Source organism: Carcharhinus amblyrhynchos, chromosome 12 (assembly GCF_965287045.1).
Source record: "Carcharhinus amblyrhynchos chromosome 12, sCarAmb.v2.hapA, whole genome shotgun sequence".
In the NCBI taxonomy this organism is placed as follows: domain Eukaryota; kingdom Metazoa; phylum Chordata; class Chondrichthyes; order Carcharhiniformes; family Carcharhinidae; genus Carcharhinus; species Carcharhinus amblyrhynchos.
Window position 1 is genome coordinate 12,444,858 of NC_137335.1, and position 22,394 is coordinate 12,467,251.

A 22,394-nucleotide genomic window follows, 5' to 3' on the forward strand; every position below is an offset into this window, starting at 1 on the left:
CAATGCAACATAAAGTGGGCATTCAACCAATGAACCTCGTGAAACCAATTTGCTTCCCTCAAGCTGATTATCTCTCACAGGCTCCAGTTGTCATCCAGTGCCCTGGTCAAGCAGTATTTTGGCCTTGGAGGGAGTGCAGAGGAGGTTTACTAGGCTGATACCGGAGTTGAGGGGGTTGAACTATGAGGAGAGGCTGAATAAACTAGGCTTGTACTCGTTAGAGTTTAGAAGAATGAGGGGAGATCTCATTGAGACATATAAGATGATGAATGGGATGGATAGGATAGAGGTGGAGAGGCTCTTCCCGCTCAGAAAGGACAGTAGAACTAGAGGGCACAGCCTCAAGATAAAGGGGGGACGGTTTAGAACAGAGTTGAGGAGGAACTTCTTCACTCAAAGGGTGGTGAATCTCTGGAATTCTCTGCCCGTTGAAGTGGTGGAGGCTGCCTCGCTAAATATATTTAAGACGCGAGTAGATAGGTTTTTGATAGGCGAGGGGATTAAGGGTTATGGGGAGAGGGCGGGAATGTGGAACTGAGCCACGACAGATCAGCCATGATCTTATTGAATGGCGGGGCAGGCTCGAAGAGCTAGATGGCCTACTCCTGCTCCTATTTCTTATGTTCTTATGTTCTTAAGCAGTCAGGTTCTCACACAGGAACTAGTGCCAGTGAGTTAGGGCAGGAGACTATCACAGTTCAGCCCAGCCCTCTGCCCACCCACCTGACAGACATGTAGAATCAAAAGGTTTATTTATTAGTGTCACAAGGTGGCACAGTGGTTAGCACTGCTGCCTCACAACTTCAAGGACCAGTGTTTGATTCCCAGCTTGGGTCACTTGGGTAGAATTTGCACGCTTTCCCCGTGTCTGTGTGAGTTTCTTCTGGATGCTCCGGTTTCCTCCTGCAATCCAAAAATGTGTGGATTAGGTGCGTTGGCCAAGCTAAATTGTCCCTTAGTGTCCCGGGATGCATAGGTTAGAAGGATTAGTGGGGCAAATATGTGGGGTTATGGGGATAGGGCCTGGGTGGGATTGTTAGCAATGCAGACTTGATGGGCCAAATGGCCTCCTTCTGCACTGTCGGGATCCTATGATTCTACATAGGCTTACATTAACACTGCAATGAATTTACTGTGAAAATCCCCTAGTCACCACACTCTGGCACCTGTTTGGATCACTATTTCCGAAAGCTTGTGGGATTACTAACAAATAAACTGGTTGGACTTAAACCTGGTGTGTGAGACTTCTTAACCTGTTCGGATACACTGAGGGAGAATTTAGCTCGGCTAATGCACCTAACCAGCGCATCTTTCAGGCTGTGGGAGGAAACCGGAATACCCAAAGGAAACCCACACAGACACGGAGAAGAATGTGCAGACTCTGCACAGACAGTGACCCAAGCCGAGAATCAAACTCGGGTCTCTGGCACTGTGAGTCAGCAGTGCTAACCACCGTGCCACCGTACCGCGCCAGATTCACAAGGCAACAATGTAGAAGTGAGACCACATTTTCTCCTCAACAGCATCAGGGCACCAAGACCGATGGCGACATTGTTACTGTGGCCCCTAAGGAGATCAGATGGCCTGTTCTAACAAATGGATGATGTCCAATTTTACTTTCTCGCCTTATTTACATAATCTCCTGAGGGGCTGAGAGAAAACACAAATAGAATTTGCAAAATGAAGCCCGGTGACATATCTCTCTGTTTTGAGTAGTAGATCTGGTAAAAGTGCAAACGCTTTTGTCACTTTAAGCCTGTGTTTCTGTTTATTAACCATTAACATTTCATCTGAACATGATCAAACATTGGAAATCCATGTTCCTGCTAAGAGAGGAAAAGAAATGAAAATAATTATTTGGAGAATTAAAGTGAAATTCCACACCCCTTTCTTATTTGAATGTAAAAATTGGCAAAATGGAACATGCTTAATGTTATCACCTTGGAAATGGCAATTTGCAGATGTTTGGTAGGCCAGTGATTGAGTGCTGTTCTTCACACGTTGAAATATCTCCAAAGTATGGATGTCTTGCGTTATTTCTCACTTCAGTTACCATTCACACATGATAAAGTATTGTTCCCATGGAGAAAAAGCAGGAACGTTTAAATCCCACCTCCTTCTCCCCAAATACTAGAGAGTATCTCTGCCAAACGTGGCAAACTCTGACTGGCTAGAAGAACAAAATGAGGTGAGGTTAAAGCCAACAAAGGATTTTAAAGTTTAAATGGCAGTGCAGTGGTTGGCATTGCTGCCTCACAGCGGCAGGGATCTTTAAACAGACCTACCTCGCATTAAGTTGATCTTTCTCTAGCTATGACTGTAACGTTACATTCCGCACTCTCTCCTTCTCTATGATGTGGAGATGTGTTGGACTGGGGTGGGCACATTAAGAAGTTTCACAGCACCAGGTTAAAGTCTAACAGGTTTATTTGGAATCACAAGCTTTCAGAGTGCTGCTCCATCATCAGGTGATTGTCTATGTACGGTATGTTTTGCTTGTATGGCATGCGAGAACCAATACTTTTCAATGTATACTAATAACAAATAATAATAAATCAAATCAAAAAAGGGTTTGATTCCCAGCTTGGGTCACTGTCTGTGCGGAGTCTGTACGTTCTCCCCGTGTCTGCGTGTGTTTCCTCCAGATGCTCCGGTTTCCTCCCACAGTCTGAAAGATGCCCTGGTTAGATGCATTGGCCATGATAAATTCTCCCTCTGTATACCCGAAATGTGGCGACTAGGGGATTTTCACAGTGACTTCATTGCAGTGTTCATGTAAGCCTACTTGTGACACTAATAAATAACCTTTAAAAAAAAGTCTAAAAGCTCTGGCTAGAAAAATAAAATGAAGTGAGGTTAAAGCCAACAAAAGAATAACATTTTAGGCCGGAAAATAGTCTTTAAAAGTAAACATTTGAAATTGTAGGAGTTATGCTAGTATTTGTAAATAATTGAAAAAAATAGCAATTTTTTAATTCATTCATGGTTCTTGCAGGCTGGGCCAGCATTTATTGCCCATTCCTGAGGGCATTTAAGAGTCAACCACACTGCTGTGGATCTGGAGTCACATGTAGCCAGACCAGGTAAAGGTGACAGATTTCCTTTGCTAAGGGACATTAGTGAACCAGATAGGTTTTTACGACACTCTACAACAGTTTCATAGTCATCAGTAGACTTTTAATTCCATATTTTTTCATGAAATTTAAATTGCACCATCTGCCGTGGTGGGATTTGAACCCAGGTCCCAGGGCAGTACTCAGGATTTTCTAGTCCAGTGACAATACCACTACACCCACCGCCTCCCCACATATTCATGCTTCCACTAGTTTAATCCATTGAAGTCTTGGTTAAACTAAAATACCTACAAGCAAAGACTTCCAGGCATTAAAAATATACACAGCATTTTTCCAATTTACTTGGTGGCATGATAAAAGAAATAAACTTTATTTTACTGAAGTGGTGGCAGCTTTAATTCTGTGCACCAAAAAATATGCTTCTGAATTCTTAGATTGCACTTAATAATTATTTATTCAGCAACTTAAAAAAAAATACCATCTGTGACAGAAGTATGCCTGTTATAATCGTTTCAAAACCATTTAGTTCAACACATTTGGTGCTTCTTTTTGTACCATCCAGGTCAATTTATTTCTGATCTGTTCTCTCTTGTACAGTCAAACAATCATTCCTTCAGATGCTGAAGGGCCAACTGCATTCAGTCAGTAGTATCAATCGAGAGGTGGCCTTGAATGCTTTCTCAAATAATATGTTGTCACTGGAAATGAGTTTCCTGCTGACAATGCTTCCTTTATCAGCAGGCAAGTCAGCACTTAGGAAAATTAATGTAAAATTAATAACAGGTAGGTGTTCTTCAATATATTGTATCAGGCTCTGAATCAGTGTATCATGCACTGAGGCTGCAAAATATATATATCTTGAGTACAAAACAAAATGTTAGCTATGCAGGGGTCAACAACCGAGGTTTCCTCCATAGTCTTCACTCCTGATTGAATTCAAATGTATGTTTCCCAACATTAACTGTAACATCTTGATAAAACTGATTTCTGAAGTAAGGCCGACACTGTAGGTCACAGAATACAGTTTCCATAATGGAACTGCTTCCTCTTGCAGAGACTGGCAAAAATGAAACACTCCCTGGTTTGGTCCAGGGCTTATTAGTTTTCTTTTATCGCCACAGCTACAAATTGGACACTCTAAGGCCTGTGCAATAATTTGGTCAAATTTAGACATGTTAGATCAGCGGCTGCTGATGGCTTAGCTCTTATGGTGGGTTAGTGGCTCTTATGGTGGCACAGTGGTTAGCACTGCTGCCTCGCAGCATCAGAGACCCAGATTTGATTCCTGGCTGGGGTCACTGTCTGTGCGACTCTGCACATTCTCCCTGTGTGGGTTTCCTCTGGGTGCTCCTGTTCCCTCCAACTGTTTGAAAGACGTGCTGGTTAGGTGGATTGGCCGTGCTAAATTCTACCTCAGTGTACCCGAACAGGCTGTGGCGACTAGGGGATTTTCACAGTTATTTCATTGCAGGCGTTAATGTAAGCCTACTTGTGGGCACTAATAAATAAACTTAAACCATCCTCTTTGATGGCCAACCCTCCCAAAACCATCCCCACCTCAACGCCACAAAAAATAATGCTGGGCAAATCCGCGTACTAACCCGTCCAGCCTACCTAACTTCATCAATATTCATATCAATAACAGCAGGGGGAATGGAATTTAGGAATTTGCAGTCCTATCCAAGCAGCTTCCGTAAGAACAGTTGCAGGAGAGGTTATGAAATGAGTCTCTCAGTTACTTTATGTTTGTTCCTGAAATTAGGTAAGAGACGACGGAAGTGCTAATGTCACACAGCTCACTAATTATGCGCCTCCCCCAAGCCCGGCCAAACTCACACAGCATGTTGTGTTGTCAATGTCCACATTTCCCCTCGCCCCTTTCCTCCTTTTTTGTGACCGCAGCTAGTCACTCATGTTTGGTGTCACTCTGTGGGTAAAAAGGGCCTGTCTGTCAGACAAGAATGTCTTTGTTCTCGGCGCTACTTCCCGCAGGAGAGACCGGGAAAACATGAGCCACATTCATGTGGTTTTGTTGTCTTCAAAAAAAAAGCACGCTTTTGTGCATTCTGCTGCGTTAGAAACAGCAATAAGACAATATGAAAATGACGGGAAATAGCACCAAGGGCTGTCCAAAAATAAAAGGTTCAAAGGATGCCTTTGGCCTAATTTCCCTGGTGATAGAAGGACAGAGATTTAAATAGAAAGTTGCCAAAATAAATGCAAAGCTATTTACAGTAGCAGCGAGTGTTATTAAATCTAAATGCTCAAAATCTTTGCTTCCCCAACTTTGTGAGTCTTCTCTGAGAAGTACAGCAATCTTCAAGCGGAAGCGATGTCCTAGTGATATTATCGCTAGACTATAAATGCAGAAACTCAGCTAATGTTCTGGGGGTCTCGGTTCAAATCCCGCCACGGCAGACGGTGGAATTTGAATTCAGTAAAAGATATCTGGAATTAAGAATCTACTGATGACCATGAAACCATTGTTGGAAAAACCCATCTGGTTCACTGACTGACGTCTTTGCCTAGTCTGGCCTTACATGTGGCTCCAAGCCACAGCAATATGATTGACTCTGAACTGCCCTCTGAAATAGCCTAGTAACCCCTCAGTTTGTGATGCCATTGTTCATGTGGGAGGCGATGGCCTGGAGGTATTATCGCTTGACTATTAATCCAGAAACTCAACTAATGCTTTGGGGATCTGGGAGCTGGTGGAATTTGAATTCAATTAAAAAAATCTGGAATTAAGCAACTCCATTGCTGTGTTTATGTAAACCTACTTGGGACAATAATGAATAAGCTTAAAATTTGATGGTCGTTGGAAAAACCCATCTGATTCACTAATGTCTTTTAGGGAAGGAAATCTGCCATGCTTATTGGGTCTGACCTACATGTGATTCCTGTGCCACAGCAATGTGGTTGATTCTCAACTGCCCATGGGCATCTAGGATTGGGCAATAAATGTTGACCAGCCAGCGATGCCCATGTCCCACAAATGAATTAAAAGAGGGTGAGCGAGGTGGGAGGGTAGACGTATGGGAGGAATTGGGGGGTAGTTTGGGGAGAGGGATAGTAGATTTAAGGGAGCCACACAGCTATTAACACTCGTGTGTGGGTAAGTGAGGAGATGGGGTTCATGACTCACAGTTTGAGAAGCTCTGCCTTAAAGATAGTCTTTAAAAACAGGGTAGGTGGGTGTCTGAAACGCAGCAAAGTTGTTTCTGCCAGTTTTCCAATCAGGATTAATCTCCGGATGCCCCTCCCCACACCCCCAACCCCCGCAGTAAAGCAAGGAGCCTTCACTAACACGTGAGCCGTAATGTTTCTACAGATTGTCAGCTCCCTGGAGAAGTGTGGAGGGGGAGAAAAAGGTTAGATTTACAATTTACTGAAACCAAACCTGTGGAGCAATTAGCAGGCAATTAGGCTAACCTTTCTCACGCTTCCTACGAACACTAGGGTATTAAGGGATACAGACGAAGGAGGAAGCAATATGCCTAACACTACATCAAATTACTAATACAACTGAATCCTAATAAACCGTAACTAGTGCACCATGAAATTTAGTACTCGGACCAGGATTATGCTTGGATTAAGCATTCTGCAAATCGCAGGCACACACACACACACAAATAGCACATTTGCAATTCTGCCAGCTATCATCCATTGGGCAATTCAATTGGCACACAAACGAATTGAAATCAATGTATGATTTAGTCAAAAAGGGATCAGGCTTCTTAAAATGTGCCAGTGCCTCTGGTTTGGCAGCCTTCGTCAGGATTCTGGCAGAGCTGAGGATTGGTTTCTAGGCCCTGCTCTGAGTACTCCGGGAGACAGAGAGAAATATACCGCAAAGTCAGCAAAGCTCGCCTGCTGATCCAGTAACTGGAACTTTCCTCAGTCAAAACACAGAGTCAGGGTTGTTTTGATCTGGAGAGTTTGGCCAGAAAGAATGGTGTGAACAGATTCAATCAATGGCAACTTTCCAAAGTTGGGAAGGGAAATTGAACAGGAAGATAGGGAAAAAGCAGGAGATGGGAACTACTGGGGTTTTCAAAAGCCAGTACAGACCCGATGGACCAAATGGCCATCTTCTGTGTCCATAGCAACATAGAATCTACAGTACAGAAGGAGACCATTTGCCCATCAAGCCCCCACCAACAACAATCCCATCCAGGTCCTATCTCTGTAACTCCATATTTTTACCCTCCTAATCCCCCTGACACTAAGGGGCAATTTAGCATGGCCAATCAACCTAACCCACACATCTTTGGACAGTGGGAGGAAACTGGAGCACCCAGAGCAAACCCACACAGACACGGGGAGAATGTGCAAACTCCACACAGACAGTGATACAAGGCCAGAATTTGATTTGATTTGATTTATTATTATTGTCAAATGTATTAACGTACAGTGAAAAGTATTGTTTCTTGCACACTATACAGACAAAGCATACTGTTCATAGTAAAGGAAAGGAGAGAGTGCAGAATGTTACATAGAGAGGGTGTAGAGAAAGACCAACTTAGTGCGAGGTAGGTCCATTCAAAAGTCTGACAGCAGCAGGGAAGAAGCTGTTCTTGAGTGAGTTGGTATGTGACCCCAGACTTTTGTATCTTGAACCTGGGTCCCTGGCGCTGTGAGGCAGCAGTGCTAACCACTGTGCCACTGTCCCACCCTGGTATTGTATGATTCCTAGTCCAACAGTGCTTTCCTTTTCAGTTTGCTTCTTCCCTGTCACTGGAACATTTCTTGGACCTAAGTGTGAATATACAACTTTCAAATTTCAGCCCCAATGATTGAGTGCTGTCTTCCTCATTCCTAAAAAAAAAGTCTTTGATTTGATTTGATTTATTATTGTCACATGTATGAGGATACAGTAAAAAGTATTGTTTCTTACGCGCTATACAAACAAAGCATACCGTTCATAGAGAAGGAAGCGAGAGAGTGCAGAATGTAGTGTTACAGTCATAGCTAGGGTGTAGAGAAACTTAATGCGAGATAGGTCCATTCAAAAGTTTGACGGCAGCAGGGAAAAAGCTGTTGTTGAGTCGATTGATACGTGACCTCAGACTTCTGTATCTTTTTCCCGATGGAAGAAAGCAGAAGAGGGAATGTCTGGGGAGTGTGGGGTCCTTAATTATGTTGGCTGCTTTGCTGAGGCAGCAGAAAGTGTAGACAAAGTCAGTGGACAGGAGGCTGGCTTGCGAGATGGATTGGGCTACATTCACTACCTTTTGTAGTTTCTTGCGGTCTTGGGCAGAGCAGGAGCCATACCAAGCTGTGATACAACCAGAAAGGATGCTTTCTATGGTGCATCTGTAAAAGTTGCTGAGAGTCATTTTGAGTTCCCACTCTTTGCACCAACCATCCACCTTGCCACATGGGGCATGGGTTTTATTCACATGTCATTGAGTCCAGGAACAAGGAAAGCCTATGCAGACAACAAGAGGGCCTGACATTTTTGTACCTTTACCAGGGTAAGTTCCTCAGTCCTAAATGGAATAGGACCCTGACCTGGACTTGGTTGATTCCAGAGTTGAGAGGGTTGGCTTATGAGGAGAGAGTGAGTAGCTGGGACTATACTCATTGGAATTCAGAAGAATGAGGGGAGATCTTATAGAAACATATAAGATTATGATGAGAATAGAAAAGATAGAAGCAGGAAGGTTATTTCCACTGGCAGGTGAGACTACAACTGGGGGGCATAGCCTCAAAATAAGGGGGAGCAGATTTAGGACTGAGTTGAGGAGGAACTTCTTCACCCAAAGCATTGTGAATCTGTGGAATTCCCTGCCCAGTGAAGCAGTTGAGGTTCCCTCATTGAATGTTTTTAAGGCAAGGATAGATAAATTTTTGAACAGTAAAGTAATTAAGGGTTATGGTGAGCGGGCAGATAAGTGGAGCTGAATCCACGAAAAGATCAGCCAGATGGCCTACTCCTGCTCTTATTTCTTACGTTCTTATGAATAGTGTATACAATACTGCTCCAGATGAAAGTCAGTGCTTTCCAATTAATCAGAATGAAATTTGGTCAGATCATTTTCTTTCAGATACTAATCCTGCAGTACGACCAAATGCATGGAAACAAATTACTCTGCAAAAAGGAAAGACTTGCATTTATATACAACTTTCACAGCCACCATATATGCCAAAGCATTTTGCCATTAATAAAATGCTTTTCCGAGGCAGCATGAAGTCTAGATAAAGTCAATGGATCGGAGGCTAGTTTGCATGATGGACGGGGCTACATTTGCAACCCTTTGCAGTTTCTTGTGGCCTTGAGCAGAGCAGGAGCCATATCAAGCTGTGATACAACCAGAAAGAATGTTGAAGTTCGTGCAGGTTATAGTGGACATACCAAATTTCCTGAGTCTTCTGAGAAAGTAGAGGTGTTGGTTTTTGTAACTGAACCTAGAATCTTTCCTGCACCCTCTCTGAAGTTCTGCCATCTTCTATGATTTGTACACATATACCCCAAGGTTTCTCTGCTCCATCACCTGCTTTAGAATTGTATCACCTCCCGCTCCACTTGCCCTGCACCTCCTATCAGAATGAATCACTTCACACTTCTCTGTATTAAATCTTGTCTGCCACATGTCCACCCATTCCACCAGCTTGTGTTCTGTTGTGGTTTAACAGCCTCCTCCTTGCAGTTCATAATATTTCTAAGCTTTGCAAAAGTGGCAAGTTTTGAATTTGTGTCCCGTACATCCTGTAAAGTCTATTTCAAACCAAGTGTTCTTAATGGCACAATATTATAGAATCCCTACAGTGCAGAAGGAGACCATTTGGCGCATTAAGTCTGCACTGACCACAATCCCACCCAGCCCCTATCCTCATAGCCCCACATATTTACTCTATTGGTCCCCCTGACACTAAGCGGCAGTTTAGCATGGCCAATCAACCTAGCCCACATATTTTTGGACAGTGGGAGGAAACTGGAGCACCTGCAGGAACCCACACAGACACGTGGAAAACATGCAAACTCCACGCAGTCACCCGAACCGGGAATCAAACCTGGGTTCCTGGCGCTGTGAGGCAGCAATGCTAACCACTGTGCCACCATGCTGCCCCAAAACCAAGCTTGAGATAGCCAATGCCTACTAAGGGTTATGACACCAAGATGGAGGGATGGGGTTAAGATAGAGCCATACTTGATCTATTTGAATGCAGAACAGGATTGAAGGGCTGAATGCTGTTCCTGTGATGTTGTATTTTCTTCTTATTTGTGGGATCTGGCTGTCGCTGGCTGGGCCAGCATTTATTGCCCATCTCTAGTTGCCCTTGGCTAGGCCATTTCAGTTGCAAGTCAACTACATTGCCGCGGCAGTCACATGCAGGCCAGACCACGTAAAGACAGCAGATTTCTTTCTCTAAAGGACATTAGTGAACCGGATGGGTATTTCTGACAATGGTTTCACATTCATCAGTAGATTCTTAATTCCAGATTTTTTTTTTCCATTCAAATTCCACCACCTGCTGTGGTGGGATTCGAACTTGGGTCCCCAGAATGTTAGCTGAGCTCCTGGGTAATACCATTAGGCTATCATCTCCCCATCATGTGATCTAACTGCAGGGTTGTCAAGCCTGGATTGTTCACAAACATCTAGAAATGCTGCTAGCAACTCAGGAGGAAGGTATGGTTTATCTGTGGTTTGTGTCACTCCTTTTCCTGCCGCTGTTCCTGAGTGGTCTTTGATTTCTCACATAACAGCCACTGGCATAAAACCAGGAGCAAAGGCACTCAACAACAGAGGACTATTACCAAATGTTACAAAGTAAATGCAATAATATTTTCAGGCTTTTATGACAATGATACCTTTATCGAATAATAATTAGGTCTAGTCATGTTGACATTTGATTTTTCCAATTATTGTTACCACTGTACCTGTTTTAGCATTGGAATTTCAGGAATGTTGGGATCTGGGAGTTCCAATCCAAGGACTGGATGGTGCAGATACCTATTGTTATGGACAATAAAGACCACAGAGACCTCATGGCATGCACCTGTATGCATTTTCAAGAGAGTTTCTAACCATCTCCCCTTGACATTCATTGGCATTACCATTGCTGAATCATAGAATCCCTACAGTGCAGAATGAGGCCATTTGGCCCATTGAGTCTGCACCGATTCTCCAACAGAGCATCCCACCCAGGTCCTATCCCCATAGTCCCACGTATTTACCCCATTAATCCCCTTAATCTACACATACTTGGGGACTAAGGGACAATTCAGCATGGCTAATCCACCTAGCCTGCACATCCTTTGACTGTGAGAGGAAACAGAGCACCTGGAGGAAACCCATTGTAGACATGGAGAGAATGTGCAAACTTCATACAGTCACTCAAGGCTGGAATTGAACCTGGTTCCCTGGCACTGTGAGGCAGCAGTGCTAATCACTGTCCCACCATGCCACATCCTAGGAGCTACCATTGACCAGAAACTGAATTGGACTAACCATACAAATACTTTGGCTACAACAGCAGGTCAAAAGTTTGGAATTCTGCAGAGGGTAGCTTACCTCCTAACTTGCTAATGTCTGTCCACAAGGCACAAGTCACGAGTGTGGTTGAGTTATCTCCACTTGTATGAAGGAGTGCGGCTCGAATAACACTTAAGAAGCTCAAGACCAACCAAAGCAGCCCACTTGATTGGCATCCATCTGCCACTTTAAATGTTCACTTCCTCCACCACTGATGGACAGTGGCAGCAATGTCACCCATCTACAAAATGCTATGGCAGCAAGTCACCAAGGCTCCTTCAACATCACTTTGCAAACCCACAACCTGCACCACCAGCCGCACGTTCCCTTCCAAGCCACATGCCACCCTGACTTGGCACTATATTGTTGTTCTTTCACTGTTGCTAGGTCAAAATCCTAACACCACTGTGGGTGTAACTACAGCACGTAGATGCAGCGGTTCAAGAAAATGGCGCACTGCCATATTCCCAAAGGCAATGAAAGTTGTTGATAGGATTAATAATATATACAAATGGGAAATAAACACATAAATAATATAATTAATTAATTAATTAAAATACATTAGGGATGGCACAGCAGGTGTTAAGGCTGCAACATGTGGGAGATCCTGGATGCCAGTGTGGTCCAGGACAACACATCTGCAGTAAATGTTTGTGCCTTGAGGAGCTTAGACTCAGTCATCGAGCAGAAGGCTGAGCTGCAGACACTATGACACATAAGGAGGGGGAAAGTTATCTGGGTGCTTTGTACCAAGAGGTAATCACGCCACTCAGGCTAGGGTCTTGTCATGACTTTCCAAAGGTGTACAGAATTTACCTGCGTGTGCAAAAGTAGCGGGCAGCATGGTGCCACAGTGATTAGCACTGTTGCCTCACAGCACCAAAGACCCGGGTTCGATTCCTGGCTTGGTTCACTGTCTGTGCGGAGTCCGCATGTTCTCCCCCTGCCTGCATCAGTTTCTTCCAGGTGCTCAGGTTTCCTCCCAAAGTCTGGTTAGGTGCAGTCACCATGCTAAATTCTCACTCAGTGTACCCAAATAGGCTCCGGAGTGTGGCAACTAAGGGATTTTCACAATAATTTCATTGCAGTGTTAATGTAAGCCTACTTGTGCCCTAATAAATAAACTTAAGAAAGTTAGCATACATGGCAAGTATAAGTGGTCATAAGGTGCCAAAGTAAGGGGATATGAACTTTGATCATATGGTTGGAGCTAAGCTGACTTGGACCACTCACAAACCAACTCCAAGGTCCATCATCGGGGCGAGTGCATTGGCCATGTGACAACTCTCACATCCAGTCCAGTTCGAGATAGAAGGACAACCCAATAGAATCATAAAAACATCATAGCAGACCTCAAAGAATGAAGCATCATCACAGCAAGGCACAGAGGAAGAAGAGACAGCAAGGTCCAAACCCAACAGTGTGCGTTTCATAACACGGGATGAAACCAGTTTGCAGCCTGTTGACTGTCGCCTGGCTTGTAAAGTTTTGTATTTTTATACCTAAATAAATTTTACTGAATTGTTACAAACTAGTCTGTCCCTCTGTCGACTTTCTTTGTTAAGACCAGGAAACCCAAAGAGTTCATACTGGATTCTTACAAGACTGTGGGAGGAGTGTCAAGTGTTCAAGTCTCACATGGCCAAGAATTGCAACAGCAAAATGTTACATGATCGAACTTCCAAAAATATGTTCAACGAGAATTGCAACGCTATTTGTCACTGGGTCAGAGCTGAACATTGAAAATGCTCACGAATCAGGAATAATACTTGAGGCGTGAGAAGTGACTCAGAACAATGGGATTTCCTACTTGGGTCATTGGGACTTTACTTGAGAGACACAAAGATTGAAGAGAAAGCACATTTTCCTTCAACACATTCTGCTTGCTAGGTGTCTTTGTCAGTTGAGAGGGTGTCCATAGACAAACAGAGAACCTCAGGTTATTCCATTATCTGAATTCTTGTGTAAACTTGGACATTGGAAATTCCAGTAAGAATTCATTTGTGTCAATTTTTAAAAAAAAGCTTTTATGATACAGTTGACCCTTTCTTCATGACTGGAAGGAATGCATGAATATAGCAATTCTTTTCCTATACAGCAACTGGCTTAAACTTTTGTTGAAGGAGCTTTTCTATATCTCATGGTGAAAATAACTGTCTAAAGTGGGCTGCTACTCTGCAATGGCCTTTCAGCTTTCAACATCAAATGTTAACTCAATTTCTCTCTCCAGCGATCGTGCCTGATGTGTTGAATGTAATTTCTGCTTTTATTCCACTTATCTGCTGCTATCACTTTCATTTCCAATATCCCTTCTGGTTGTGAGAATTTGTTGCATATTAATATTGGAGAAACAATATGCAGAAAGAGCAAAACTGTTCCACAATGATTGTAATTCCATCACTCTTATTAGGAAATTATTAGGAACTCACCAAGGTTCCTTCGGCAGCCCAACTCAAATGCACAATTGCTACTGTCTAGAAGGACAAAGGCAACAGGTAACATGGGAACATGATCGCTTGGAGACTCCCCTCCAAGTTACTTACATTCCTGACTTGGAAATATATCACCGTTCCTTTACTGTCACTGGGTCAAAATCCTGGAATCCCTCCCTAACAGTACTGTGGCTTTACCTACCCCACACAGACTGCAGCAGTTCTAGAAAGCAGCGCACTACCACCTTCTCAAAGGCAATTAGGGATAGGCAATAAATGCTTTATTTATTTATTAGTGTCACAAGTTGGCTTACATTAATGCTGCAATGAAATTACTGTGAAAAATCCCCCAGTCACCACACTGCGGCGCCTGCTCAGGTGCACTGAGGGAGTATTCACCATGACCAAATCACCTAACCAGCACTTCTTTCATACTGTGGGAGAAATCCGGAGCACAAGGAGGAAACCTGTGCAGACACGGGGAGAATGTGCAGACTCCGCACAGACAGTGACCCAAACTGGGAATCGAGCCTGGGTCCCTTGCGTTGTGAGGCAGCAGTGCTAACCACTGTCCGCTAGCCAGTGAGGCACACATCCCATAAATGAATTTTTAAAAATGGATAAACTCAACTTGGATCAACCTGAAATAATTCAAAAATTACAGTCTGCTCTCAGGTATATTCCAGTGAGAGTCATCGAGGTTTACAGCATGGAAACAGGTCCTTCAGCCCAACTTGTCCATGCTGCCCAGTTTTTACCATTAAGCTAGTCCCAATTGCCTGCATTTGGCCCATATCCCTCTGTATCAATCTTCCATACATAACTATCAAAATGCTTTTTAAAAGACAAAACTGTACCCACCTCTACTACTACCTCTGGCAGCTCATTCCAGACACTCACCACTCTGTGTGACAATCTTTCCCCTCTGGACCCTTTTTGCATCTCTCCCCTCCTACCTTAAGCCTATGCCGTCTAGCTTTTGACTCCCCAGTTTAACCACTGAGCAAAGCTTGTGGACTGCTGCTGCTTGTAAAGTTTGTGGCTGTCCTGGTTTCAGGTTAACTGGAAGATATTGTGCCACTCTGCCATGCAGCTTGGGGTATTATGTTATCCAAAATAGCACTAAGTAGTTTCAAATAAGCGATAGTGCTCGCTGACGTGTGACAACACCTTGGAGAAGTCCATAGGGTCAATATTTACGTTTGGCTGTATCAGAAATCTTTACCTTTATTACGGAGAAGTTTCACACTTGCAGAACATAGATTTTTTGTTGCTTGCAAGCAGACAACTGTAAGGGCTACAGAATAAAACAGGGATATTGAAAATTCAAATAGAAGAAACTATTACCCTGGTACTCTATTAGATCATTTTCAAAATTAAAAAAAGTCACAGTGGAAAATAGAGAAATGTTTCATCTTCTTTTGTTTTCTCCGAGACGCAGAACAGAAGTACTGTGACACTGCTTGCCAAACCTGTGGCTGACTTGGATACCAAGATAGAACCTGCAAAAGAAAGGAAAAAAAAATCCACATCATTCAAAAAATGAATCTGGTCCATTGTCATTACGGGCTGAGAGATTGAATTCACCTCATCAAAGCAGAGTATGACAGGTGACTCAATAGGCTGGTGCCGAGCGAGGAGGCAAGAAGATTAGCAGGGCACTGATATCATTATTTCCGCCTATCAGGGATTCAGCAGGGAGGCGATTGTAATTTCTGGGTTTATTAGTCCGCACTCTGAGGGAGAAAAATGAATGATAAACCGCATCGTGACAGCGAGGCATTTGTGCAGCAAGTGTTGTCATAGTGAGACTTTGCAGAATGGCAGGGTGGATACATCATCATGCTACAGTAATGGTATTTACATCTTCAGCTGTCTGCATGAACATTTGTACCAAGCGTTAGTCAAACCTTACCTGGAGTACTGCGTTTAACTTTGGGCACCAAAACTCAGGAACAGTATGAGCTGGGAACTTACTAATGCCTGACCATCACACATTCCTGTACACCTTTACTTAACAGTATACAGTACAAGCTAGGGTACAAATGATCAACTTACTTCTGCATTTTTTTGCAGAATGGTTCCATGTTAAATATTCATTTTTTAAAATCATTTAGGGAATGTGGGCTTCACTGGCTGGGCCAGAGTTTACTGCCTATCCCTAATTGCCCTTGAGAGGTGGTGGTGAGCTGCCTTCTTGAACTACTGAAGCCCATGCAGTGTAGGTACACCCACACATCTATTATTCTTGGTGAAAATTACAGTGGCTTTTTTTTCAGGTATACATGTACAAACACTTCTTTTAGACAATCCTTGTTGGTAGGTTACTTACTGGAAATCAAGAGTAAATACTTAGAGCAATGGATATATTGCATTTTCACTATTTCACTATTTCACAAGTTATTTCACCACTCCACATTGAATAATGGCATTGTCTTATTTTGCTCTTTCCTTTGCAAGTTTGGAAGAAGATTGATGCCATGTAGCTATTGTCAGTGCAAACTCGATGGGCTGAAGGGTCTTTTCTGCGCTGTATGATTTTATGACTCTCTCACAACCTCAGAATATCCTAATCCCTCTCGCATAAGAACATAAGAAATAGGAGCAGGAGTAGGCCATCTAGCCCTTTGACCCTGCCCCGCCATTCAATAAGATCATGGCTGATCATTGCATTGTAACAAACACAGTAGCTGGGACTTTCTACCTTTGCACCCATGGTGGTTTTTTTGATGGCAAGGTTGGCTTGCTGTTGACCACTAATGTCTATGGCATTTTACCACTGGCTCGCCTGTCCCTCTGCTGGGGAAACCTGCCATTGGGAGGAGGGGGGAAAGGGAGGTGTCACCTTTGGCAGGAGCGGAAGACCCCACTGGTGTGAAGGGCCACAGAATCCTGCCTAGTACTCAATTTGCACACAGGGTGGTCCCAAAAACAGCAACAAGATGATAGCCAGGATGGTACAGTGCTTGGCACCGCTGCCTCATATTCAATTCTGGCTTCGCGTCACTGTCTGTGTGGAATGCATGTTCTCCCCGTGTCTACGTGAGTTTCCTCCAAGTCTTCCTGTTTTCTCCCACAGTCCAAAGATATGCAGGTTAGGTAGATTGGCCAGATTAAATTAACCCCAGTGTCAGGGGAACTAGTAGGGTAAATGTGTGGGTTATGGGAATAGGGCCTGGGTGGGATTGTGGTCGGTAGAGACTCGATGGGCCAAATGACCTCCTTCTGTACTGTAGGGATTATTTGATTCTGTGACCAGATCATCTATTTTTGTGATGTTGTGTGGGGGATAAATATTGGGCAGGGCATCAGGGCAGGAATTCTCCAAACTCGCCCGCAGCTGGGATTCTCCAGTCTCGCTGCTGTGGATGGAGATTTGGCTGAGTGCCAAATTCTCCATTCTCGCTGGCAGCGGTAGTGGGGCATGCGAGACCGGAGAATTCCAGCCCTGTTTTTCTTCAAAATAGCGTTGTGGGATCTTTCAGAGCTACCCGATGGAGCCTCAGTTTAAGGTCACTTCTGCAAGACAGCATCTCTGACAGTATAACACCTTCAGTAATGCCCCTGAGTGTCAACATTGAATCTTTCTTTGTCTGCAATGGAGTGGGTCTTAAACCCAGATCCTTGTGATTTAGAGGAGAGAATGCTATAGCTGACACATAAAAGTGTTGAAATAGCAGAGAGGAGAATATGATAAGAACGCATACAAAATGTGTCCAGCATTATTGACAATAGCCACTGCTAACCTTGTGGCAGAATTTGGTAAATGAAATGAAGCAAATTATTTTAAAACCATCAGCTGACAGGGAGGCATAATTTTACTGAAATTATTACATACTATTTGTCAGAATATTCAGTATTCAGGGTATAAATGTTACTGATATGCATCCCTCCAGTGCAGCCTTAACACTGTAATAAATGAGACAGAAAAATATATTCCAATGTCACATAACCATGTGCTAAAACTTTTACAGTTGGGGACTCATTAATAGCTGTTCTATTTAGAATCAGCAAGTTATATCTTTTAGATTCAGTAAGTTTAATTACAACCTAGCTCTGAAAATTTAAGTAATTCTTTAAAGGCTTCCTAGGACTACCTGTGAGCGAAAAGGCTTTTACAAGCAACTAACAACCACACCATACAATAAACCTGAAAGTTCATGCAAATAGAATAATTCCCCATACAGAGTGACAAATGGACTAGAAGAGTAACAGCAATAAATGCTGGAGGTTTAAGGGGGTTAAGTTACTATGGATCTGAGGTGGTAGCCATGCAATAAAAACACTCTTAATTTTTAGATCTGAAAGTAATAGTTTTTGTTGCCGGTCTCCTGGGCTAAGAAAATACTAAATAACATCTATGTAGCATTTCTCATGACCTTATATCATCTCAATGTGTTTTACAGCAATTAAATATTTTTGAAATGTAGTGGCCATTGTAATGTAGGAAAATGAAGCAACCGATCTGTCAAACAGCAAGATATTACAAACAGCAAAAGAATAATGGCCAGATAAATCTGTTTTAGTGATGTTGACTGAAGGAGAAATACTGCCCAGGACGCTGGGGGCATTAGCTCGTTCACATTCATTTGAGAGGATAGATGGGATCTAAACTTCACATCTCATCCTAAAGACAGTACCTCCAACAGGACGGTGCAGTACTCCAATGGAGTGTTAGCCTGCGTGACATGCTTAAGTCTCTGAATTGCAGTTTGAAGCCCTGACCTTCTGACTCGGAAGTCGAGTGCTAGCAGTGAAACAAAGCTGACATTCTGAAAATAAATGCGGTTTTACAATTTTGGCAGAAAAAGTGAGGATGTGATGGTCAGCGTCCTATGCTCCTCTGATCGCCAGCCTGACTGTTTCCTGTTTGTTAGTATGCCTGGGTTGAAAACTGCATGCCCACAAGAGCATAAGGGGGAAACTCCTGTTAATTTGTCCCGAAATACCAGTTTCAATGATGAAAAAGATGGAAAGGAATAAGTACTATTGATGAGAATGAACCTTCTTCCCATAGGCTGCAAGGTGGCACAGTGGTTAGCGCTGCTGTCTCACAGCGTCAGGAACCTGGGTTTAATTCCAGCCATAGGTGACTGTCTGTGTGGAGTTTGCACATTTTCCCCATGTCTGTGTGGGTTTCAAGTGCTCCACTTTCCTCCCACTGTCCAAAGATATGTGGATTATATTAATTGGCCATGTTAAATTTCAGGGGGATTAGCAGGGTAAATACATGGGGTTACAGGAATAGGGCATGGATGGATTGTAATCATTGCAGTCTCGGCAGGCTGAATGGTCTCCTTCTGCACTATAGGGATCCTATGATCAACAATTTTTACACTTGCTGCTAGGTGACTTGAAAAAACACAGCAACCAAATAGACAAATCCCAAAATGAAACTCAACAATTGGTGCACATGACACTGAAGCATGCTGAAGCCAAAGTTTACATTCAGCTAATGCTTCAAAAATGCAAGGGGGCAAACAAAATATCCAGAATAGAAAAATCCATTTGGTTAATAGAGCTAAAAGGAACTTTAATGGCCAGGCAAATTGGCTGGGAGATAAAGTAGGCATCCAACCTGATCCTTTAAAAGTAAAAGTTTATTTATCAGTCACAAGTAAGGCTTAAATGAACATTGCAATGAGGTTACTGTGAAATTCCCCTAGCTTCCATACTCCGGCACCTGTTTGGGTCAACATACGTTTTTTTGGACTGTGGGAGGAAGCCCACGCAGACATGGGGAGAATATGCAAACTCCACACAGACAGTGATCCAAACCAGGAATCGAACCCGGGTCCCTGGCACTGTGGGGCAGCAGTGGTAACCACTGTGCTATTATGATCCTGTCCCATTCTCCCAGGGACAGATGGGTGAAAATTGGGTTTAATTTAGTATCTTCATGATTGGAAATGAAATCTTCAGGACATATTTCGAATCTGTTAATATAATTTTTTTTGTAATTACAGTGTAATGCAGCCTTGACTTTATTCAGCACTGGCATTCAATTCACACAATGGCTTAATACTGAAAACAAAACTTTTCTAAAAAAAATCACCATTACAGGCATTTGAAGCATTTTAAATCTGTTCAATTTTATTCACAGAAAATTAGTGAAAATGCAAAATTTAATTTAGGATTTCTGAGAATTCAGATAAATTGATATGAGTCTTCCATTTATCACACATGTACAGGAAATCAGAGCAAAATCTTTAATTTGTTTTGCAGATATTGAAGATAAATGGAATTTTGGATTGAGATAAATGGAACACTAGATATTGAGATAAATGGAAAATTGAATCCTATCTTTTTTTAATCTCATGTGTTAATCTCATTAATTGTCCATAACATCATTTCATATTTTACTGACATGCAATATATGGAAATGTATTTGTGTAAACACTGCTTGAAGAAGAATGAGATGATGAGAATTGTCTTCATTCTTGGGTAAAAATTAAAAGATCTTGTGACCACAATTGAAAGAGGGACTCCTTAGAAGTCTTGGCTAATATGTATACATCAACAGCAATAACTTCCATTTATATAGCACCTTCAACATAGTAAAATGTCCCAGGGTACTTCACAGCGTTATCAAGCAAGTCATCTGCAACCAGAAACTCAGTTGAAGAAAGGGAGGCTTTTAAAAGTGTCTTAAAGGAGAGAGATAGAGAACTGGAATTTTTCTTTTTTTCTTCTCTTTTTCTTTTTCAGTCCAAAGATGTGCAGGTTAGGAAGACTGACCATGCTCAATTGCCCCAGGGAGGTGAGTGGTGTAAATATGGAGGGTTACTGGGTGTGATTGTTGTCAGTGCAGGCTCGATTGGCCTCTTTTGGCTTCTTCCTGCACTGTAAGGATTCTGTGATTCTAAAATTTCCTTAGCTTGGGACTCTGGTAGCTGAAAGCAGAGCTACCAATGGTGGAGTGATTAAAATTGGGAATGGGCCAGAATTGGAGAAACATAAAGGTATAGGAGAGGGGTTAGGACTGGAGGAGGCTACAGCGATAAGAAAGACAAAGACATAAGAGGGACTTGAAAACAAGGATGTAAGTTTTCAAATTGAGGTGTTGCCTACTGCCAACAGTGCGAAAAGCAGAGTAGAAGGTCATTATCACATTAAAATTAAACAATTAAATTGTTGACTTTAAACATCTTTTCCCCCTCCCCCTCTGTGCCTTTGTTTTAACAGTGTTTTGTTTGGGATATAATGAGGGTAACTGAGCTTCAGAGTACTACATAGCTGTAACAACTTAAAGTTAAGATGACACACAATCATTAAAGCACCCTGGGTTAATGACTCCACTGATGTTGATTCAACTTCTTTCCAGCTCCATAGTTTCCACTAACTCATTACTTCACTGAAGTTAGGTGCATTGACCCGAGTGTGGCAACTGGGGGAATTTCACAGTAACTTCATTGTAGTGTTAATGTAAGCCTCATTTGTGACTAATAAATAAACTTTTGTTATGAACATTCATTGGTTAAACAACAATATTCCTTATTTTTTGAAAGGAATCAGAAAGACAACATTAAAAATACATGGGAATTAATTATTTGTAGTGTTTGTTTTTTTCAGAGGAGTTGTGATTGCAAGGCTGTCTAAATTACTGTCACTGAAAAGTCAAGATTTGCGTTAAAGCATCAGAGCTATCTTCCCTGTTATCTGTAAGTCCCCATCATGTAATTAAGAACCAAGCAAAATGCATATTTTTAAATTCTTCCAAAAAAAATCATGTATAAAGGTATGAAGTTTTTTTTTGACAAGGAGAGGTGCGTACTGAGAAGAGTTTGCACAAATGCTATTGGCTTGCCCTAGGCTCCTGTCAATCACAGGCAGAACCGTGGGGACAAGAGTATAATAGGTCGACAGAGCGAATATGCGTCCTGCACCTTCCTGAAATTTATCCCATCATCATGATGATGGAGTGGCTTTTTTAAAAAAAAATACAGCTATATTTGAAATAAAATCTTACCACTGCACTTAAAAATAATGGGTAGACAGTTCTCCTGGCGTTGCTTGTTTCATTCTCCTGCATTTAAAATGTGATCGCGCGGTGCAAGGGACAGAAGATGACTCAGTGCGTGAAGAGTTAACTTTAACTGACAAGTACCAACGCATTATCAACAAACTACAGAGAACATGGCACAATTCCATCCATGGGTTGCTTTATAATTTCAATTTATAATAGAACCCATTATTGCTACAATTATGATCCGGACTGTACATCCTAACTGCTTTGACTAAGTCACATCTGGTCAATAACCTTGCCGCAGTTTATAGAATTATAGGAAAGCGCATTCTTGACACATACTAGCGTAATTCAATGCTGGATTAATTTCATCTCTAATCAAATTATTACCCAGTAAATTATAATTTTTACATACACATGAGAAACAACTTATTAAAAC